At 36.5% G+C, this 24,983-nt stretch overlaps 1 long non-coding RNA gene across 1 annotated transcript; it reads left to right on the forward strand.

The window, feature by feature from the left end:
• Positions 1-988: 988 nt before the first annotated feature.
• LOC114272904 (uncharacterized) lies at positions 989-2,141 on the forward strand. Its single transcript, XR_014341044.1, has 3 exons — positions 989-1,124; positions 1,374-1,457; positions 2,061-2,141. It is a non-coding gene; the product is annotated as an uncharacterized LOC114272904 (long non-coding RNA).
• The last annotated feature ends 22,842 nt before the right edge of the window (positions 2,142-24,983 follow it).

A 24,983-nucleotide genomic window follows, 5' to 3' on the forward strand; every position in this document is an offset into this window, starting at 1 on the left:
TTTGGTCAATTTTATTGATTTTTTTATTTTTTTTGAAAAAGTTGTTCTTGTCATCGGTCTGAAACCCATTTTTCTTTTCTTTTTTTCCAAAAAGGAAGAAGAAAATGCTGACCTTATTTGTTTTGAACTTTTCTAATCTCGAGTGTGTTAATCTTTACCCATTATGTTGTTGTGAAATGTATCAAAGAAACATTTTTGCATAATTTAGCAAAGCAACATTTTTCCATTTTTGCATGATTGGAAGGAAGTTAAAAAAGAACAGTGTAGCCCTTGATATTGTTAATTTTGGTGAAGAAGATAAGGGGAAAGCAGAAAAGCTAGAAGCCCTTCTTGCTGCTGTAAACAATAATGACAGCAGTCACATTGTTCATGTTCCTACTGGTCCAAATGCTCTCTCTAATGTTCTGATTAGGTTGCTTGTCACTCTTTCATCTATGTTTGCTTTGCATTGATATCAAACTTAATTCACATTAGAGCTCCCTGCTACAACGAAGTCTTCGATTGTCGTCATTGTCACAATGAATCCACGGTATTATGATCAAATTACTCTATCCCCTGCTATCCTTTGTCAGGTAACTCTCTCTTCCTTCAAATTTTTCCTTCTGATCTTTGCTTTATACATAAATCACACATACAAATAATGGTAAAAACTCACAGTATGTATCAGTTGGCAAAACCACTGGGCTTTGAATTATCTTATAGTAAATGTAGAATTTTACCTTCTTTTTGAAAAAAAAAAAAAAAAGAATTAATGTCCCATTGAATGAATTAAAAAAAGACTAGTATTCATGTCCTCCTGTCATACTTTTATATGTAATTTCATTTGAATCACGCTATTGTTATGGTTGGGAATAGATAAAATCAAAGTTAATTTTAATTGATTGTGTAGAATTAAAATTATGTCATAAAATTCTCAACTCAACTTTTTCGAACTTGAAGCTGCTGTCTGTTGTTCTGCTCTGCTATGGCTGAGATGCTGTTGCTCTGCTGCTGTAGCTGTGGCTGAGCTGCTGCTGTTGTTGTGAGCTTGAGTAGCTGCTGTTGGAGCTGCTTGAGTTGCTATCTTATCATATTGATGGTTTAAGGTCCTTAGGCTATCCCAGATAATTTTGCAATTCTCAGAGGTAAATTAAATTGGTTGAATGAAGCAATTATATAGATGTTTCCATTCTTTATCACTACTTTCATAATGTGCAGAATTTCTTCCTCGTGGAGAGCATTTTCATAATTTATTTGAGTAGTGGGATAGCAAAATTGTTATTTAAAAAAAAAAGAAAGAAGAGGGTGTGCAATTACAACATGAAGCATTTACTTTATTTTTAATCTATTAACCTTAGGATGCTACATTGTTATATTTATGAATTATTATGCAGGTTGTAAGAGGTGGTAGGAGAGAAAATATTTCAATATATGACATTGTTGTTGGTGATGTTATACCTCTTAAGATTGGTGATCAGGTGAGTGTAGCCTATTTAAGTGGGTTTGATTTGTCGGACATACAAATTTGTTTTTATGAATCCACTATTGCAACTGTAGATATTACTGCTTATGAACACGAGAAAAAATAGGTTGTTATCTTTCCATTTTTCCCAGGTCCCAGCAGATGGAATCCTAATTTCTGGTCATTCTCTTGCCATCGATGAATCTAGCATGACTGGAGAAAGCAAGATTGTAAGTTATTTAGATCTTGTTATGAAATATATGTAAAACTATGTTGGTAAAGTACCATTTTTGCTGGAACTATACTGGTAAAGTACCTACGCATGTAATTTTCCTGATGTATGCAATATTGGACCTCTGTTATTATTTATTTTGTCTTATTAATTTCCAGTTGGTCTTGTCTTATTGTTGAATGAACATCCTATTCATGCATTTGCAGAATCTGGAAATTAACTCTCTATTTCCCTCTCTTGCTCTCTCTATATATACTTTTATTTCAAAAGAACGTATTTTATACCCTAATTTTCGGTCTTGGAATAATTTCCTATGATTTTTCATAATATAATCAATTTTGGTTATGCTTTCATCATGAATATAATAAACTCTTTTGCTGTCTGAAGGTAACTGGTGTTGGAATCAACACAGAATGGGGATTGTTGATGGCAAGTATCTCGGAAGTATTTGAGCATTTAGTTTTTTATGTGATTTATTTAAATTAATTCACCATCAAAAAAATATATAAATGTGTATGTATCATATTTATAATCACCTAATTTCAAATTCAACCCAGTGGGATTCATTTTATGTCTTTACTCATTTCAGCTGTGCTCTAGCAACAATGAATTGTACTCTCCTTCACAAGCTCTGGTCAGGACCCATATGGTGTGGAAGAAGGACAAGAAGAGAATCAGGAGAGTGAGGTGCACCTGCTATTTCCTTTCCCACTGCAGGCATGTTGGTTCTTTCTGCTTCCTTCTTTGTCCCCACATGGGTATGTTTTTGTTCTTTCTCATACTGCTCTGATTAGAACAGAGTAAAAGACATGAAATTGTTGCAGCATGAATTAATACAGCATCTCACTTTCTCATTATATGTAAGAGAAATGTTAAAACCCACAATTTAGATTGCTAAATTCACCCATAATGATGTGGGAAGGGAGTGGAGCCTTACATAGTTGAATTTGTTACAAATAAAAAATTGACACCTAGCATGCCATGTCATTGTAGGTCAAATTAGCAGAGAAATCAAGGGGTTGAATCCAGGAATACATAACTGCCAGAATAGATACATGGAATGTACAATCAAAGCCCATGTTTGTTGAATAAAATTGCTAATTAGGGGGTGTCTTCAAGCATATGCAGCTGTATCTCTAACACGCTCCTTCAAGTTTGGACCGTGAATTTTATCCCAGACAACATGACAATCAATTTTAATGTGTTTGGTATGTTGAGGGAAGAGATGTCCAAACAGGCCCTAAGTTGTTGATAATTCATACTGCTTGCAATCTATAATACTCTTCCTCCTAAAGTTCAGTTTTTTAGGTGGCTTGCTTGCAAGAATAAGGTCAAAACTGTAGTGTTCTTGCAGAGAATTGGAGTCCTTAATGGCAATGCATCTACACTTTGTGGTTTGTCCAAGAATGAGGAGGAATCATCACTTCACGTGCTACAGCATTGTCCCTTTGTTTGGAGGGTGTGTCTGCCATTTTGAGATGGTGGGGTTCCCAATGGGCTATCCGTAGTGTGTGTGTGTTGGGTGGGGGGAGCCATCCTAACAATAACTCTTTGGTCCTTGTGGAACCTCAGAAACGAATGTATATTTAAGAACGCAGCACCAGAATTGTATATTTTACACTCCAATTTTATTTACTAATTTTAGGATTGATTATCAGGTTGATATTTTGTATTACATATGTCGAATGGAGGGAATATATTTTGTATTACATATTTTGTATTACTAAATTATTGAGGTTGGAATAGACTTGGGTCGTATGGAATTTGTATTACATATGTGGAATGGAATGGAATTGAATTGGATGTCAAATGGAATTTTTGGCATGCACATTGTTGATGGTTGATAATATATATTTAGTATTGATGGATTTTATTGTTTATACATTGTATAGGTTGTACTAATAATGGATACAGGTGGTTCAGAAATTTAAAAAAAAAAAATTATCTAATATAGCATTTGGCTACTAACTATTTTGGTAGCCAAAAATTATTTTCAAATGTTTTGGCCACTAATAATGTAGTAGCAAAATGAATAAAAGTTGGCAACCTTTGGTGACTAAATGCCATGGTCGGCAAATAGTTCAATTAGCGACTAAAACTTTAGTCTCTAAATAGTTCAAATTAGTTTTGTTATAACTTTCGGTGACTAATATTTTGGTCGCCAAAAATATCACTTTTGCCGACTAACCCAACTTTAGTAGCCAAACGTTGACGTTTGGCGACCAATGATTTAGTAGCTAAAAATTACCTTTTCAGCGACTATTTTTTTAGTCGCCAAAGGGTAACATTTGCCGACTACACAGATTAGTAGCCAAATGTTGCATTTTCAGCGACCAAACTCGTATTTAGTCGCTAAAACATTCGCCGACAGGGTTTAGGCGACTAAGTTGGCGACAAAAAAATTTAGTCGCTAATTGGTTTTGGCGACTAAAAAAGTGACCTTTGGCGACTAAGATTTTGGTCGGCGAAAGTCTAATTTCTTGTAGTGTGCGTTGGCATATTCCTACTGTTGTTATTTACTTAGTTGTTAGGCACTAGACCTGAATGTTTAATTTTGAAACTTTTGTGGCCATAAAGGCAAAAACAAATTGAAAGACTATATTATCTTTACCTGTCAATCTATCTGTCTACTTATATATCTATGTGTTACCTATTTATCCACGTGTCTACTTATTTGTCCATTGCTGTTACCAGAATCCATCATTGTTCCTTTCCTCCACCAAGAAAGGTTCATTCTGAGTCACAATAGATATCCTTTTTTTTTTCTCCTTATGGTAATGCAATGCAAGAGGTCGGAAATCAAGTTGTTTCTAATGATGAAAAGAGCTTTTATGTTATGTCAAATTTATGAACACCCGATATTTAAATGTTGGTAATGTTAGAAGACGACTGTCGGTATCTGATGGTCAGATACCTACGGTTGGTATATCTTTGAAAGCTTTCAACTTTTGTGGCGACTTGCGGTGGTAGCTGGTGATGGTGTTTGAGAATAGAGAGAGAAACTACAAATAAAAAAATTGTAAGAGTAAAATTGTTACAAATGTCCTTTTGACCTCAAATGATCTGACCTTATTCTTAATGCCCCATGTGTTTCCTCTTTTCTTGAATTTATCACCAATTTTTTTTATTCCATATCTAATATTATAATAACTTCTATTTTAATTTTTTTTTTGACAATACTGATTCTGGAGTAGCTTTTATGTATTTCACAAATTCACCACACTCGTGTTTATAGGGTTGAGCATAATTCGGTTTTGTTTGATTTTAAAGTAAATCAAGATCAAATTACTATCTACGCTTTCATAAAATTTGGAATCAAGCTATACCACAAAAATTTTCGAAACAAACCAAACCGAATCATAAAAATGCAGTTTGGTTTGATTTTGAACCTCTGTTTTCATGAATTTTGTTACCATTCATAACATAATTACAACTTGCTCAAAGATCAAGAAATTTATCATTATTTTATAATAAAAAATTGTTTAGAACTTGTTCTACTATTATCCAAGAACACACACTTGTAAGTAAAAAGTTAACAACTTATGAATATATAGATATGATACAAATAAGATACTTGAGTATCTATCATAAATAACAAATTATATATATATATATATGTAAACAATCGGGTTTGGTTCGGTTCCAAACTAGAACCATAATTATTAAACCACGGACCGAATTATGAAATACGATTCACCTAAATTAAGAATTAGGACTGAACCACATATTGAGAAAATCAAATTAAATAGTGCAGTGTAGCTTGAATAAGACCAATTTGCAATTTTATCAATTTTTTTTTCTCAACCATAATACACACAAATTTGTTGCCAAATTAATAACACAGTTGAAATAAAAACTCTTGTAAACTCTCTAATTGGTTTTTAATATGTGACTTTTTTTAAGGTAAGTAAAATATGTGACTGTCAAAGTAATTATTCAGTTATTATCAACTAAATTTAAAATAAGAATAAAAATAAAAACAAAAGTAACTTGTTTTAATTTATGTTAATTAGTTAAAAAGAAAAAGGGACATGTCTCCTGCTTCTGTCTTGGAACAAACAATTTTCTATTTGGGAATTCATGAGAGAAAAGAAATTGTTAAGTTAAAAAAAAAAAGGAAGAAGAAGAGAAAAAGAAGAAGAAAAAAAAAAGAGCTCATTCTTGTTTGGTTAAACTGAAAAAATGAAATGAATAAAAAGAAAAACTGTCAGTAATTTATCTTCTATCCTATTTGGATAGGCTGCATAAAAGAAAGGGTTAATCACACTTTGCTCTCTGTAGTCTCACAAAAAGTGCACTTTCCTCCTTGTAAGATAAAAAGTTGTGCCTTGTATATTACATATTTGTGAAAGTTGCACTTTGCACCTTGTAAAATAAAAATTGACACTATAATTTTGTAAAAGTTATGGTTTACACCTTAAGCTTTCACCATTTTCTCAATATTTTTAAAAATTAAGATTGCAAAGAGAAATTTATATAAAACTTGGTTACGAATTTTTCAGAACAAGGCTGTTAATAAAAACTTGGTGAACTCTCGATGGCTAGCGGAGGATGGATTCCAGTGGTGAAGCAAAGAGGGAAGCAAGAAGCAAGGAAATCAGTGGGCAGTGCAGTAGTCTTTACGGTGTTTGTGGATAATCTACCTAACTCAATGAATTCCATAGGCTTGTTTAATCTGTTTGGGAAGTTTGGAGTTGTAAAAGATAGTTTCATTCCGCAAAAACGCCGTAGGAATACTAATACTAGATTTGGGTTTGTAAGATATAGCTGTGAGGTAGCTGCAAACGTTGCTGTGCAGAAGGCGGATGGTCTATGGGTGGATGATAAGAAGTTATTCGTGAAACTTGCGGCTTACGAACGAAGCAGAGAACAGGGGAAGTACCATGCTCAAAAACCACCGCAACCACATTTCAGAGAGGAACTCCGGAGAGGCTCACATCACTTCACCAACAACAAAACGTTCGCAGATGTGGTAAGAGGTATTCAGATACAGGACAAAGACTCTATTACAGTTCAGGCCGAGGAGTATGGTAATGGGTGGCTTTACGACAGCGTCCTAGTCCGGCTAAAAGTCAGATGTGTAAACATTAGTTTGAAGTTTGAGCTTAATGCTAGGGGAATAGAAGGGTTTGAAGCCAGACAAGGAGGTGGTCGCGATGTGGTGTTATCTTTCAACTCCAAGGAGGAAATGGTAACAAGGATGAAGTCTATCAGAGAAATTATCCATGAATGGTGTGATGACATCATCCAATGGAGGCCAGAGCTTGCCCTGGCACAGGAGAGACTTGTATGGATTACCTGCTATGGCATTCCCTTACATTTATGGAATAGGTCCAATCTTGTTAAGATTGGTAGCATATGGGGTGAAGTTATTGATGGTGCTGAAGGTGTGCCTTAGTCCTTCGCATGTGGTAAGCTTAGGATCCTTACCAAGTGCATGGAACCTGTTAACAGTGTTATCAACCTGGTGACTAAACACTCCTCTCATCCAGTGAGAGTCTTGGAAGTTCAGGGCCTCGAAGCAAAGACCATAAATCAGTTTTGCAGCTGTTTGAACCATTTAGATAAGATGAACTCATTCAATTCAAAGGAGAAAGGTGAAGATCATGGTTCCAACCGGGTTGGTAAGCCACTACAGAACCTCAGAGATGAGTCAACTAAATCCAGAGAAGGTGGGTCAGCTCAGGGTTCAGAGCAATTCAAAAATGAGGCCAATAGAGAGTTGACACGTGGGGTTGACAGTATAATAGAGGCAAAATGGAAGAGTGATACGGAAGTGGCTGAGTCTAGTAGCATAGTAGGCAAGGAGCTCGAGGTTGAAGCATGCAAGGAAATGGTGGCAGGTAGCAGTGCATTTAATGCCTCCAAACCAGCTGAACAAGGTAATGATGGGCACGTCTTCTCGCCTGGGTGTATGAGAAGATTGAATGGTTCTAGTCTAAATTTACATGGGTTGAACCTCGAAGTGGAGTTGGGCCAAAAATACTTACACCAAGAGGACTGGGGCCATAATATTGTAAACCATGGGTTGCGTGGGCCGACTGATTTGGGAAAGGTAACTTTTTCTGAGAATGTCTACCCAGTTGAGGAAGTGGGCAATTCTGATGATGAGATTAGCAGTAGTGAAGATGAAGGTGTAGTGGCCCAACCTGTTATAGCTGATTGGGCCAATAATGTTAAGACCCAAGGGAAGGTAAGTAGTAGGCCAAGATCAGAGAAGGAGATGGTATTCAATGTTGGTCCTCAAGGTAGATTCTGGAAAAGTAAAGGAAAATCGGGGGCTCCATTAATGAGAAGTTTAAGTGAGTCTAGCATGGCTAAGCCTGGGCTGAAGTTGGAAGTGGTGCTGGGCTGTAATATGGGGTCTACCGATCAGGTTATTCACACAGAAGTGGGCCCATCAGCCCTGTTGAACAAGGGACTGAACAAGTCAGTAACCGGGAGGAAGGAAGGTAAAAACAATCGGAACCATAAAAGGAGTTCCTGCGTAGGGAAGAAGGATCCTCAGCGTCATGTTCCATCAGTTCCTGCGCAATCACCAGAAATTGGAAGAGACAAAGGAAAGAAAGTGGCTGTGGCTTTTGGTAGATCAACTGGGGATCACTTATTGTTGGAAAATAGAGCAAGAGTGTACGAGTGTGGTCAAGTTTCGGGTAGTAAAATAAAGGGGCAAAGTCAACGAAGAATGAGGAAATTGCGCTCCACTCATCAATTCTGCCAAGGATTTCACAGAGGAGCTATATTCAGAGCTGCAGCAGCTGTGATGTCATCATCTCTGTCAATCAGTAGTGGGGCTTATAAACAGACTTTAAGCCGAAATGAAGCTCAAGAAACCGTGAAGGTAGGGAAAGTTCTGGGTATTGACTTTGGGGCTGACGAAGAGAGTGTTACCCAAAAAATTTCGGAGATGGACAGGCAAGATGAGGAAAGACTAACCAAAAAAGGGGTGAATGGTGGTGCTTAAGTCTGCACCTATAGGGGATTTTTGCAGTCGAAGTCTGTTCCATAATGAAAGTTCTATCATGGAATGTTAGAGGCTTGGGTAAGCCTGAGAAAAGGAGGAGGATCAGAAATTTCATAAAGTCAAAAGGGGTGGATATGGTGTTGATTCAAGAAACTAAAAAGTCAAGTATTGATGAGAGATTCGTCAGATCTCTATGGGCAGAAGATGAACTGGGATATATGGAGGTGGATGCAGAAGGGAGTGCAGGGGGTCTGTTATGTCTATGGAAACCTCATGTATTTCAGGTGAAGAATTGTTGCAGCTCTAGGAATTTTATTTTGCTATCAGGTATGGTTTATCATAGTTTTGAGTGTGTTATTGGTAATGTCTATGCTCCTAATGATTGTAGAGCTAGAAGTCAACTGTGGAAGGTCCTTTATAATTTGAAAGCATCATTTCCAAAACCTTGGTGTTTAGGGGGGGATTTTAATGAAATAAAAGCTATTGGAAATAGGAAAGGCTGTGTGAGAAGAGATAGGGGAATGCAGGAGTTCAATGAATTTTTAAATAATATTGAATTGGTTGATGTTCCTATGCTTGGTAGGAAATATACATGGAGTAATTCACAGTCAGGTGCATGTTGGAGTAGGATTGATAGGTTCCTACTAAATCCAGAATGGCTTGTGTGGTTTAACTTTAAGTTATGGGGCCTGCCTAGACTACTGTCTGATCACTGCCCAATTTTATTGAAGGAAGATGATAGGGATTGGGGTCCCAAACCATTCAAATTCTTAAATGCTTGGGTGCTACATCCCAGTTTTCTTAAAGAAGTTGAAAAGGTCTGGGTTGGTACACAAGTGGAAGGGTGGGCTGGTTTCAGAGTTATGGTCAAATTGAGAACACTTAAACAAACATTGAAGATTTGGAATATGGAGGTTTTTGGTCATGTGGAGTCCAAGCTTAAAGCTGCTGAGGCTGAGTTACATTCGTGGGATCTAACAGCTGAAGAAAGAGATCTTGTAGAAGATGAAGTTAGACAAAAAATTGAGAACAGAAATGGAGTGTGGAAGCTTAGAAAAAGGCTAGAGTGGCTATGGTTGCAGAAATCCAGACTGAATTGGGCCTTAAAAGGGGACAAAAACACCAGATATTTCCATATTATGGCATCAAGAAGACATAGTAAGAACGTCCTTGATTCACTGAAGATTAATGGTACCCTATATGAGGATCCTGCGGAGTTGAAACAGGCAGTGGTAGCTCACTTTAAAACTTTGTTCGCTGAAGTTTGGAAGATTAGACCAAGGCTAGGGGGTGAATTTAGAAGCATTGATCAAAATCAGATTCAATCTTGTTTGGTGAAAGAGTTCTCAAGAGCAGAGGTTTGGGCAGCAATTAAGGAATGCGATGGCAATAAGGCCCCGGGGCCTGATGGATTTAATCTCACTTGCTTCCAAAAGGGATGGAAATTTATGAAGGATGATATCATGAAATTCATGCAAGAGTTTCATGATAATGGTGTATTGGGTAATGGAATTAATTGTTCTTTTGTGACCCTCGTTCCCAAAATAGTTAGTCCAGAATCAATTACAGACTTTAGGCCTATCAGCCTAATTAGCTCAGTCTATAAAGTGGTGGCAAAAGTTCTGGCCAATAGGATGAAGTTAGTGTTGCCAAAAATTATTGATAGAGTCCAATCAGCATTCCTAAGTGGCAGGAATATTATGGATGGTGTTCTTGTTGCAAATGAGATTGTGGATTGGTGGAAGAAGACTAACAGAAAGGGGCTAATCATTAAGTTGGATTTCGAAAAAGCCTATGACACTGTTAACTGGAATTTCCTCATCCAAATGCTAGAGAATTTTGGTTTTGGAACTACTTGGACCAAATGGATAAAAGAATGCATTTCTTCTGCAAGAGTGTCAATTCTTGTTAATGGGTCACCATCACCAGAGTTTTGCCCTCAAAAAGGTTTAAGGCAAGGTGACCCTATATCCCCTTTCTTGTTTAATGTTGTAGCTGAGGGTCTGAATATGCTCATATCAAGAGCTAAAGATATGGGTCTGTTTAGAGGTATATCTGTAGGTGCTAATGGGTTGAATATATCTCACTTACAATTTGCTGATGACACAGTGCTATTCTGTGAGGCTGAAGGGTCACAAATTTTGGCTATAAAAAGAATCCTTAGGTGTTTTGAAGTAATTTCAGGTCTAAGGATCAATTTTGCTAAAAGTGTTGTGTGTGGGGTGGGTGTGGCAGTTGCGGAGGTTGATGAGTTTGCAAGGAAATTGAATTGTCTAAGCTCGAAACTACCATTGAAGTATCTAGGATTACCACTGGGAGCCAGCCCTAGCAGGAGTTTGACTTGGAGGCCAGTTGTAGAGAATTTCAAGAAAAAGTTATCTGGGTGGAAGAGAAGAGTGTTATCTTTTGCTGGTAGAGTCACACTCATTAAGTCTGTGTTGTCTGCTTTACCTGTGTATTACATGTCTCTCTTTAAAATACCTGAGTGTGTCGCAAAAGAGATGGATAGGATTCAAGCATCATTTTTATGGGGTGATTCTGAGCGTAGTAGGAAGTTGCATCTAGTTAGGTGGAATGAAGTGTGCATGAGTTTGAAACAAGGAGGGCTGGGGATCAAAAACATCAGGTTAGCCAATGATAGTTTGCTTTTAAAATGGTGGTGGCGATATGGGCAAGAGGACGAGGCACTGTGGAAGATGGTTATTTGCGAAAAGTATGGTTCAGTTGGGGGTAGATGGTTCCCCGATAAGGATGTTCACGGTCCCATATCCCAGACTTGGAAAGACATCTTATCAGTGGCCCAAAGGAATGGCAGTATTCTCCAATTTTACAAGGACAATGTGGAAATCTTAATAGGTAATGGACAAAGAATCAGTTTCTGGAGAGATAATTGGTTGGGTTTAACAACTCTTTTCTGCCAATTTCCTAGATTGTTCCAGTTGGTTAATGATAAAGAGATTTCCTTGAATGGTCAAGTAGCCAGAAGAGATAGTCAATCTGGATGGTTTTTCAATTTCAAAAGACCACTTCGGGCTTGGGAAGAAGGTGAGTTGATCAGATTAACCACTGCTCTGGGGTCAGGACCTCTTTTAAGAAGTGATGTGGCTGACAGGTTGGGGTGGAAGGCTGCTCAGTCAGGTATGTTTAAGGTTAATGCTGTTTATGCTTGGGGCATGCTCAATGATGGTCCCACTCACAGTTCAGTTGATCTTATCTGGAATAATTTCTCCCCACCGAAGGCAAAATTTTTTTCTTGGCTAGCTTGGAGAGGAAGGCTGAAGACTAAAGATTTGCTTCATAGGTTTGGAATTTTAGAGGGGGAAGATGTCCTCAATTGTATATTCTGTCGTGAGGTTAGAGAATCTATTGACCATGTTATGCTTCATTGTTGTTTTACTTGGAAAATTTGGTCTGATATTATTGATTGGTGGGGTATTCAGTGGGTCATTCCCAGATCCATAGATGGCCTTTTACTCTGGTGGATGGGTTGGAAGTTTAGGAAGAAAGTTAATCTGGTATGGAAGGCTCTTCCAGCAGCAGTGTTGTGGTCTGTGTGGAGTTATAGAAATGAGTGTGTGTTTAAGGCAGTCCAGCCCAATTATCAGGTTCTGTGTGAATGTATCAAGGTGAGGTTAGCAATTTGGATGAGATCCCAGTTCAGGGATGCTTCATTCTCAGTCAACGATATTGTGTTTAATTTTTCACAAGTCAGGTGCTGTCTAGGATCTCAGTGGTGAATTCTGCTCTGTTACAGGGGTTATCTACTAGTTAGGCTGCTGTTATGGTGTTATATTGGTCTGGTGGTGGATAAACAGTTGTCTGCTCTGGTGTTGAGCCTGTTGGAGATTTTTACTACTGCTGTGCTGTTGAGCTTGCTGGGTTGGGTATGCACCAAGATGGTGGCTGTTGCTACTTCTACAGCTTGGGTGCAGCATGGATGGACTGCATATTGGTGCAGCATAGCAGTCTGGCTGTGTATTTTGATCTGTTATGCTTGTTGGTGCAGCATAGCAGCTTTGGTTTTTAGTCTGATCTGTCACCATGGGTGGACTGCTGGCTAAAACAGACTTTGATCTGTTTGGGTGGTGTTTTTTTTTGTTCTGTTTACTCTGCTAGTTTGTGAGGTCCGGGTTGTGTGGTTTGGTTTGGTTTGTGGTCTGTCTCTTTCGTTGGTTCCTCACCAACCTTGGGGTGCTAGCAAATGATAGGATGGGTTCTTTGGTGCCAACCTAGTTGGGATCATTTACCTCATTGTGATGCTCCTGCACTCCTCTTTTCTTTATTGGTGTAATTTCTTTCATACCTTGTACTAGCTTTTACATCAATGAAGTTTCTTTTTTTGCTGATAAAAAAAAAAGAGAAATTTATATAGAATTATAGGGTGCAATGTGAATGTGACGACCCCAATTTGCATATCATGATTATATTTATTTAATTATGTGTGAATTTTAAGTTGTGATATGTGTATTGTGATTAATTTGTGTACATTTGTCTGATTTGAGAATTATCTGTTATGACAACTGTTTCGAAATTAAAATTGAAGGCTTAAATGATTTTAGAAATTGAAATTGACAAGATGAATAGATTAATTGGAATATTTAAAACTATTTGAAAAGTTTAACTAAAATTTGTTTTAGTAAAATTAAGTATTATTTAATTTGTTCTAAGCTTTGATTAATTAGCCTAATGACCGAATTAACACTTAAGCTAACCATATGATATATATATATATATATGAGTCATAAGAGCCTTGAGCTCATTTTTGGAGTTGTTATTTGCTGGAGAAACTTTGTAGATAGAGAGTGAGCTCTCATTCTAGAGAGAGAAGACTTTGTTAGAAGAACTTGAGGATTTTGCTAGAGAAGTTCAAGATTGTGCAAAAATAGGTGTAATTCAAGGCTCTAAGTAAAAATTTAACCATTAATTCTTGAAGATAATTCACCTAGTTCATGTAATTAAGAAGAGATTGTGCTTGTTTTTGAATAATTGGTAGGGTTTTGGCTAAAAAATGATGAAAATTGAAGTAGCTCTACATCCATGCATGATTTTGCCATGTTTTACCATTTTTCAGTTTAGATTCTATTATTCATGTTGAATTGGAAGCTAATTTGCACATGCATCTTTGATTTTAAAGTTTCAAGAGTTTTACCTCATGAATTTGAGGATTAAGTTCATATTTTGATGAGTTTTGAGCAAAGAGTTGCAAAAATCTTACATGCATGGAGTTTTGGTTTGCATGTTTGTTAATTTTACCGATGTTCCGTAAATAGTTACAAAACAAAATTAGTAAAATATGCATGATTATATATACAAAATCCTAATGCAATTCACTCATGAAATGTGTAGAAATCCCATTTTGACCGCCCCTAAGACTTGGACGCATCATTCCGAACACCCAATGATGAAACGTTACGCCATGTAAACTTTCGAATCTTCAGCAAAAGAATTCAGTTTTGAGTTTCAAATCCAAAACCCCATTTGGACCAAAACCTATTTTTCTAGCCTGACCACTCAAAGAGTAGCAACACCAAAAGTTGACAAGCAGACCACTTTATTGGGTCGGCCATACAATTGATTAGCCGGCCGGCAATGTTTAGCGAAGCAAATATTTCTGAAAGCAGCAAGCTGCTCCCATGCACGGGCTTTGGCCAACTATTCTCTTTTGAAGATATTTCTAACATGAGATGCTAAAATTCTATAAATAGAGCACCTCCCCTCAGAGTTTAAGGTTAGAAAAAATTTCCAAAAGGCTTAGAAGTTTATTCAACACACTTCTCTACCCTTTTGAATATAGATACACTATACACCATTGAAGCTCAAACTTGAAACTTTTTGGCTGAAGTTTCAAACTATTTTTCATAAACTTGAGGGTTTTTGGAATTAAGTTTGTTAACTAAGAAGATCTTCCTCTCTTCTAGAGTCTTCAAGAGGTGAACTTTGAACATTTTCATAATCTTTTCTTCTACTCTTTTCCTCTCTTTTTCTTGTCTTTACATACTGTTTTTCAGAATATTTTCGGGTTGAAATATATGATTTAAGGTTACAAAAAGTGGAGGGGTTAGCCGCCCTTCCTTAGGCTTGCTTGCTAGATGTAGCCTCTTGGTTCTCTTACATTTTTGCTCATATTTTCCACCTCTTAAACATGATTTTCAGCATTATTTTGTGATGTTTGTGGGCTGTTTAATATGTGAAGTTATGCTTTGAATACTATAGTTGTATTGTTGTAAGTCCTCACGGATTTGGTGCGTTTAGGATATGACAACCAATCCGTTTGAGTTGATTGTTTTACTTTGATCTTTATAGCTTTTCATAGTATATTTGAACCCTTGTGATCATGGGGAGGGTTTAAAGCTTAGCCACCCCAACGCAAATTTGATTAACTAGTTGTCAATCTTGCTTTCATATTATTATTGTGTGTTTAAGGCTTTGATTTCCTTTCTATCTTCTTCAAAGTTGTTGTAAGCTCTCTTCTATTTCCATCTTTGAAGCATGAAAGGGGATGTTTCATCGTTATTCCATGAGTAGGGAGATGAGCCTACAACAATTTTTCGTAGCTTTCATTTACTTAGTCTTATTTTGATTTTGCTTGGAAGCCATATGAGAGCTCTTGCATCGGAGGTATAAGAAACTCTCTTCTAGTTCCTTTTGAAACATGGAAATGGATTTTAATCCATGTTCCATGAGTAGGAAGAAGGGTTTCTAACTACTTTCCTCAATAATGCAATCTTTTGTTAATAAGCTTCTCTTTCAAACATGGTAAACCTCTTCTCTCCAAATTTGAAATCACTTACTCTTATTTTCTATGAGATATAGTAGGTTTCAGCTATCTCTTTGAACACTTCTTCTTAATTTTTCTTAGTTTTGTATCCATTGAATATTTCGTCTCGTTGTTTCATGAATCATCATCTAAATACCCTTGGGTTGTTTGATGAGTTATGAAACAAACCTATTTCCTCCTTGAAAATCTTCATGATAGGAGGGAGTATGAAGGATGAACATCTTTTGGAAACCCTCTATTTTACTCTATTCCAGTTCAGTTGCAGCAGGTTTTCTCCAGAAACAGTGGCCGGCCGCCCGACTATTCTTTTGTACGGCCAACCAATTCTTTTGTATGGCAATAGTGGTTTTTCAACAAAATAGAGCAGATCTTAAGGCCAAAACAAAACTGTTTTATGATTGCGAACAGGGCAATTTATGGCAATTAGCAGAGAGGCTTCCGGAGGATGTTCTTGCTTGTGCGCATGCGATTCCTCGCCTTTCATTCAACTCCTTTAGATTAGTCGCTTTGAGATTCATATTTTGTAATAATTAGTTAATTCATTTGCATTTGTAATAATTAGTTAATAGGACATTCGAACCCTCTTGTACGAGGGCAAATTTGTCACCCTTGATGTATGTTTTCCAACCTCCATTTTATTTCTCCCTTTAATTTAAATGCTTACCATAGTTGTATAGCATCATGTTTTCTTTTATCACTACCATGATTTGTATCCATTTTTGCATGTATTAAGGTTTGACTCATCATACTTGATATCATTGATTATTTTTTACTTGAATACATGCGGTACAACATGCTTTGAGTGGATCGATATGACATATTCATAGCTGAATCAAGTAGTTGCATTGTGCATGTGCTGCATTAATCATGTGTATTTCTTTAGAATCATGCATTTTTTTAACTATCTTCTTTTCTCTGGCTTGCCTCGAATGAGTTTTGGGTAAGTATTTTTGCTTTAGCATATTGCATGTGTGTCTTTGTTACCATGTCAAGCATACTACTATGAGGCTACTGCTTACTTGAAATATATCTATGAATGCTTGCGGATAGAGATTATTTTTCTTAGATTGAATGACTTTGATTATTGTACACATGAGCTTGATTTTCCTTTGAGTTGCACATATTCAAAAACTCTTTTCAAGAAAGCATGGAATCAAAGCATTCCAAAGCAAGTGATGTGGTCTATACTTGTTTGTTTCACATAGTAATATTAGTATATTAAATAATCAGAACATGAGCATATAATGTCCATAAAATTCACATCATGATTTAGTAGAGGCCAATTTTTGATAGAGTAAGTGGGGCGCTCAATTTATGACCTTTCCTACTCATACCTAAGTTTCTGAGCCGAGACAACTTTGGTTATGATGGACAAGTGGCCTTTAGCACGAGTCACGTGTTTCCTAATTTTTCCAAAAATATTAGGTGGCGATTTTGAAATCTGGCAATGTAGTCCCTTTTTGGTATCTCTGACGATTCATGGATTTTCTAAGATTTGTCGAATTTGGACTCTCATTCGTTTTTCTGTTTTACATTGCACTTGTGAAGCCAAATTCAAAGTCACGAGAGTTCGAACTGGAGAGAATCGCATCCGATGAGACTAAACTCCTCCGAGGAGCGTGAAAAACCAGCTACAAAATGAAAGTAAAAATTCAACTTCTAATATATGACATGTGAATCATCTTAAGAACATGAGATGGCACACAAAATCACATAATAATCGATTAAATCCACAGATGTAAATTTAGCCAAATCTTAAGGCATAAAACATGGATGCAAAAGCATGTGTATGATGACAAAACAATATATGATTCATATTTATAGATAAGGAAAGTAAGTATAAGAACGGGATAAAAAGAAGCGGGGCGGGGAATTATTATATCACTTGAATATTACATATCCGAATAAGGGATGAGAGGAATAAAAGTATTTCAACAAAATATAAAACCTCACAACTCTCTCTTAAAATACAACAAAAACAGTAAATATGTATGCGTCGGGAATCGCCGAAAACCATTCTGCTCGATGTCGGAAGACTGCTTTGTTTTGTCCTAAAAAAAGTTGGCTGAAATTGGCCGGCCAACCAAAAAGTTAGCTGGCCGACCAACTAATTCTGGCAAAAACTTTATTTTTTCCCTTTGCAACACTAAATAAAGAACAAAAAAGGGATATGTGGGTGGCTCAACTAATCACTTCCAGTTAGATTACAATAGTTTATAATACGAAATCAAAGCAAGAAAATTAATATAAGAAAGAAAGTTTAGAAAAATAAAAGTGTGCAAAGTTCACCTTCCAAGAAAATGATAAACTCTTTGATTTCCAAACTTCATTTTGATCACCCTCAAGTTTAGGAAGTGTGTTCTCATCCCTCAATTCGAGAATTCAAAATTCTTATTTCAATGGTGTTTTTGGGTTGTTTAACAGTGTGTGGGGGAGAAGTTGTTCAACTCTCTATTTTTCTCACCTTTAACAACAATTACTCTATTTTTTTTTTATCAAAGCTCTTGAATTTGGTTACAATGGAATTTTTGAGATGGTTTTGATATATAGAACTTAGTTTATCAGTGTATATCTAAGCAATGGAAGCTTTGTAGCCAACTCTCAAAACTTCTCTCTTTTTCTTTCTATCTTTCTTCTCTTAATTGATCATCTTCTCTCTACACACATTATGATCTTCTTCATATTGGCAATGATGGTAGGCTAAGTCAAGGAGAAGGTATGAGACAAAGATGATGGGGGTGACAAGGGTGGTTGTATTGGATGCTCCTTTTTGGAAGAAGACAATCACACTTTTGACAATGGAGAACAATAGAGGGAGAGTAGGTATGCACCTCGTGCATGAATGTATCAAGAAAGATCTAAAATGGCATGACCCACACACTTTCAATAAGAATTCTACCGAAACTACCTTGTTTTTGGGCAAATTAGTCGGCTGGCCAATTTCTTGGCTGGCCGACCAAAAACTTAGATGGCCGGCCAAGTAATTGGTTGGCCGGTTTGGACTTGTTTTGACTATTTTGCATGAACAGGATTTTTTGACAGAATTATCATCCTTTCCTCCTATTTCCACATTGTTCTTTGCTCAATTTCCTTAGAAAACATTTTATTTTGAAGTTTAATAATGAGTCTTAGAACATTACGGAAATACTTGGAACAAAGCGCGAAAAGAAAGTTTTGAAAGAGAGTTTTGAACTAGTCTTGAACACTTGGTCAAAACAGGCTTAGGGTTGGGAGTAGAGCTCAAATTCCATATTTCTTACTGAGGATGTTGTGAGAAACACATTCTTATTTTCTTTATCAGGTAATCAAAAGAGAGTGCCCAAGTCTTAGGGCCTGTCAAAATGGGATGTCTACAGTTGCCCCTCTTTGATAGAATTCAAAGTCATTTCTTGACATTGGTGAATGTCAAAGCCCAAAGATGACCCTTTTGACTAGACCATAAGACTTGGACAAACAAACAAGATACAAATGCAGTTGGTTGAACCCGAGGGTTGCCTACGTATCCCCTTACAAGGAATCAAACCAGCGTAGTTCAAGGGTAGAATGCAAATGACGTGCTCAAAATACAATTGAAAGTTGAATTCTTTTTTTTTTTTTGAAAGTGCATGATTTATGCAATGTAATATGTAATATATAGTGAGGCAAACCTCATGAAAATGAAGCATAACAAAGGGGTACAATTAAAACAACCTCACATGAGATGAGAAAAAGTAAGGTTTTAATCAACAAGTGAAACCCAAACTGTACCTCAATACGAAATAGGGAATTAATTTCAACCGAGAAAATGAGTAAAGGGTCTTAACCAACAAGCGAGACCTAGATCGTACCTCAATACGAAATAGGGGATGGGTTTCAACCGGGTAAAGAAAAAATGAGTCTTACCCAACATACGAGACCTAGACCGTACCTCAATTCAAAATAGGGCATGGGTTTTAACTTGGTAAAGGAGAAATGAGTCTTAACCAACATGCGAGACCTAGATTGTACCTCAATACAAAATAGGGGATGGTTTTCAATCGGGTAAAGGAGAAATGGGTCTTAATTAACATGCGAGACCTAGACCATACATCGATACAAAATAGAGGATGAGTTTTAACTAGGTAAAGGAGAAATGGGTTTTAACTAATATGCGAGACTTAGACCGTACCTCAATACGAAATAGCGGATGGGTTTCAACTGGGTAAAGGAGAAATGGATCTTAACCAACATGCGAGACTTAGACAGTACCTCGATACAAAATAGGGGATGGCTTTCAACCGAGTAAAAGAGAAATAGTATAACCAAAAGTCGGGACAATTATAACCAAGTGATATGAATGGATTGTAACCAAGAGATACAACAGTGTGATAATTGTAACAATGCATGATAGATGTAATGGTTAGTGCAAGTGTGATAGTGAATGCAAAAACATGAAAGGTGCGATGTGAGACATTCGATATGCAATGTGATGATATGATGCAAAAATAATATGATTGATGCACAACAGATGAATAGATAATTTATTATTATTATTATTATTATTATTATTATTATTATTATTATTATTATTACTATTTTTTTTTTGCATTTTTGAAAATTTCTTTTCTTTTCTTTTTTGATTTTTTTAATATTTATATACGTACCATATATACATATACGATTACAAACGATATACAAAATATGTATTACATACATACACATATACATATATGGATACATACATATAAATATACTGACACATATATGTTTATACATATACGTATACAAACTATATATATATAAATATTATATAAATATATACACTCCTCTCTTGTTTTTGTTTCTCTCTCTCTCTCTCTTTCTCTCTATCTCTCCCTATTGTTTTTCTTCTTCGAGCGTCGTGTCTGGTGCGCGATTTCAACAATTGCGGCGTCTGACCAACAACAACTGGACTGATCTCGATTTGTCAAAGATTGCCTCGGTATTCCCTCTTTGGCTTCTTCTTCTCTTCCATCTTCTTCTTAAATTGAGACTTACGAGAAAGAGCAGAGAACTAAGCTGAGCAGAAACGAAAGGCTGCAAAACCCAGTCTGCTATAGCTTGAATCTTTTTCATTTTTGACATGACCTCTTTTTGCCGTCCTCTTTCTCTCTTTCCTGACCTTAAAGATTCTTTGATAGAGATGGCTAACACCAGCTCCTCCATGCCTCGATAGAGTGCCCTTGTCCCTGTTTTCAATTTCCTTGCAATATTAGTCGAGCAAATAATGGCAGCGCAGTCTGACATTGATGCCAACTGTTACACATTGAAGTCCTTTGTGGAGATGGTGACCATGATCTCCAATTTGTCCTGTTGGCTGTAGAGTAGGGCAAATGAGGCACATTGATTAAATACATAACTTTCTCTACTCCAGCGTATGTACAAGGATACTCGAGAAAAGACTAGCAATTAAAAAATGCAAAACAAAGAGTTGAAACAACAAATGACCTTCGTAGTTTAATTTGGAACTCTTTGGTGCTCTTTATTTAATGGCCGACGGGGAGTAATCTCTTTTGAAAGCTTTGCAAATGTTGAGGCAGAGTCTTCAAGGGCTTCTAAGAGTGAAGATGTGGCGAGGCAATTGATGGTAGAGACGAGCGACAAAGTTGTCTGAAAATGAAGTTGGTTTGTAATCTTCGCCGTCGGGCTGCTGCCAGAATCTGAGAAAATTCCTATATATATATATATATTTTCTTGTTTTGTTTTTCTGTTTTTGCTTAAGAAGGAGCACCAATGCTTCAGAAGAATTTTTTTTTTCCCTTCAAAATTTGTGTTTGCTGTAATGCACAATGCTATAATCAGGGGAATTCACCTTGTAATAAAAGAAGTTTTAGTTTTTTTTTGCACATCATGGCGTGAATGGCACAGCACTTTGAGCATGAAAACATTTTTGTAGAACTTGAATCTAAGAATGATTGAATTTCAATGAATTTTGAATTGGACATTGAGCCTTTAGCTCACTAGAAATCAAAAACGACCTAATGAAAGAAAAACAAAGAAAAAACAATCCAAGCACACCTATTTACACTTGCTGGAATGAAAGGCACTCAAAACAAGACTCTAAAAGACAAACCATTGAGCCAATACAAATTCTGTACATTTCCATTCTGGATTGATATCAAAATTGGCCGGCCAACTGAAAAATTGACAGGTTGGCTGATTCATTAATCGGTTAGTTGAACGAACTGATAAAGCAACTGAAAAATTGGCTAGTCAGCTAAACAGGTGGCTGACTGGTTGCAATAATCAAGAAACACCTGGGGTCAACTAACAACTTGGATGGTCGATTGAATTGTTAGCCGGTCAGTTGAAACAGGTAACATGGGACTCGAGAGTGTGGGGACTAGACATAATTCCTAATTCGACTATGCCCCTAGTTCATTGCTTTGACTTTTTTTTTGTTCTCTGGTAAAAAGATTTGATTAATATGAGAGTTAGATTACTATGCTTGTTCCACTCTCTGTTTTGAAATCATGTAAGTCAAATTGTAAGCACTAAATATTTTTCTTTTTGGTCCAAAGAGTGGTCTAGTTTTTTGCTAAAATGAAATTTTTTTTGAGAAAATTAATCGATTTCATTAAAAGTCCTCAAAATCTACTTTTGCAAATGGCCACTAACCGACCAACATAGAATCAACCCTTGAGATGTACAATCTCAAAATCAGATAACTCAAACATGATGAACCACTTGATCTATCTTGAAACCGAGCCTTCCATGAATAGGAGATAGGATAATCGAATTGGATGAAGATAACCCAATTGAAGATGAATAGGATAACTTAGTTGAATAAGGATAAACCAATCAAACATGGATGAGAGAAGCAAGTTGAAAATGATTGGGGCCGAACTTCAAGATGAAGCTGCCTACGTATCCTCAAGATAGGAATCAGGCCTTACATAGTTCTCGAATAAGGCTTGCTTGGGTATTAACACTCTTCTTTTGTGCTCCAACTTTTGCCAAAGCAGCCCTTTTAGGTTTTCGACCTTGCGAGCTTTTTTTTTTTTTTTTTTCATTTTTCATTTTCTATTTTTTCATTTTTCATTTTTCATTTTTTTAGTTTTCTTTTATTTTTATTTTTATTTTTATTTTTGTTTTTATTTTTCTGCTCTAACTTTTGCTTGGGTCACCCTTTTTGGTTTTCGACCCAGCAAGCCTTCAAGGGTAGTACCTTTTAGCTTGTCCATGTTGATTGTTGTGAGATCTCTAGGCTATCTAAATTCATGAGAATGATTGTTACTCTTGACCAGATAGACATGACGTAAGGACTCGGCTAATTGAGTCTGAATTTGCCCTTAGGGTTATGGATAAGAGTTTGATTATCCCTCAGAACTAAATTTTCTATCAAAGTTTGAAAGCTAATAGGTCAGGCCTCAAGGTTGAACGGGATCTATGCTGTACAATCTTAAGATTAATTCCTGGCATGTCTTGGTAGGACCACGCAAAAATATTTTTTGAAATCTTTTAATAAAGCGACAAATCGTTCATGCTCCTCTGAAGACAATGTGGAACTTATATGAACCAAATAAGGATCCTTCTCAGTACGTACATTAACTGAAATGGTCTTATCCATTAAGGGCTTAGCATACATCTCTTCCTCCCAATCGATCAAATTTTACAAATCCCAAGGAATTTCTTCCTCTTCTTTTTTATCAAGGTTTTGGAAAATTTTTTGAAATTTTGGTCAATGCAATGATTTACAGGCACAGAGAAGTAGGCAAAAATTACTGCATCAGAACTTTTTGGCTCAATGGTTGAAACAAACTTGAAAGCTAAAGAAAAGACAGACATAGAAAGGACAATGATGTTTGGGTTATCACCCCTAAAATCACCAAACTTAGATGTGTCAGAATGACTTGAGCCTAATCCCAACTCTACAAACTTCGTGGAATCAAACTTCAGAATAAAACCATTCTCAAATTGCTAGTTAAAATGTGGGCCATCCACCTCATTCAAAATAAATCTTATGCAATCAACATGTGGTCATTCCCCAATCACAGAAATGGTCAGATATCCCATAAGTTTTATTTATTTACACCGGTAGACTTTATGGGATATTAGACTTTTATGAAGCTATGGTGCTACAATGACTTAGCAAAAAGAAATCCAACAAACAAAACCCCCAATTACAATTCGGCATCACTTCGACTTAATTCGCATAATTGATCATTGTATGCCCCACCAAAAAAATTGAACCCCATAAATTGACGTGCTTGAACCATTCATTTGAATTTAAGAACCTCGGTATAGATCCCATACATTGCACATAGAAGGAAAAAGAACAAACACCCCTATAGAGGGTAAGGTTATCATGTTCTAGCTTTGAAATGATCTAGGGTTTCACTATTCAAACAAACGGCATCATACATCCTAGAATAAGATAGCATCCTGTCCTAATCTTGGCAGTTACTAGAGCTTACTATATACACTAGGTCAGTCTTGGTCAAAAAGGGTACCTCAACAAGACACCGATATACTTACCCAATCCGGCAGATTAAGCGGTACATGGTGATCCTGATCCAAGGTTTGTGCTCCCACCATAATAGAGCCCATGCTCGTCTATCCGCCCGAAACCGAATAGTCGTCCAAGATAATAGGTGACGAGCACAGGACTTAGGTACACCAATGCATGAAATGCAATGAACATATAATTGAAAATAAAAGTCATATCATGGAGTTTGAGTCAAGGTTTCTTAATCTCCTGAGTGGAGTCGTCAAAAATTGTAACACCGCCCGGGGAGCGCCCGCGCGCGTTAAACAGTTTGGACCCTCGATTTCTTCGATCTAGTCTCACGAGTGCAATGTGAAACATAGATGTGAGTTCAAATTTGGCAACTTTATAGAAAATTCATCTTATTGCAAAAAAAATCCTTTTCTGAAAATGGATTGCATCAGCAAATCTCAGAGTTGCCACATAATATTTTAGAAAAATTAGGAAGCCCATGACTCATGCTAAGGCCACTGTTCATCGTAACCAAGGATGCTTGGCTCGGAACCTTAGGTATGAGGGAGGAAGGTCATTAATTGAGCACCCCTGCTCACTCGATCAAAAGATCGGTCTCTACTAAACCATTGTATGATTTTTATTTACTTTATATGTTCATTTTTTATTTATTTAATAAATCATAAAATTTACTATATGAAGAAAACAAATTGTAACGCCCTCAAAATAAACTCATAAATCATACATTCATGATACAAGAAAGAGATATCATATTCCATACATCAGAGTATTTTTACAGAAAGTATTACATGTTGACAACAAAAGTAAATGCCCTACGGGCTTACAACTTTCCAAGTCAACACTTGGGTCCAACAAAAGAAGAGTTCTAACTCTTTATACAAAATAAGCCATTGGCTTGATTTACATGTAATACAAAAAGATAACAACAAAAAGATCTTTCAGACTCTAAGCCTCCCAAGCTCCGTCCTTGGAGGTGGCGTATCACCTGCACCTGAAAATGATGTCCTATAAAGGGTGAGCCAAAGCCTAGTAGGGATATACTAAACCAAGTATGAGAAATAACTAAAACAGTAGCATTCGATAAATGGTTAACACTTGTAAACCAACTTA

This window comes from Camellia sinensis, chromosome 1, assembly GCF_055761805.1.
Source record: "Camellia sinensis isolate YWXY chromosome 1, ASM5576180v1, whole genome shotgun sequence".
NCBI classification, from domain to species: Eukaryota; Viridiplantae; Streptophyta; class Magnoliopsida; order Ericales; family Theaceae; genus Camellia; species Camellia sinensis.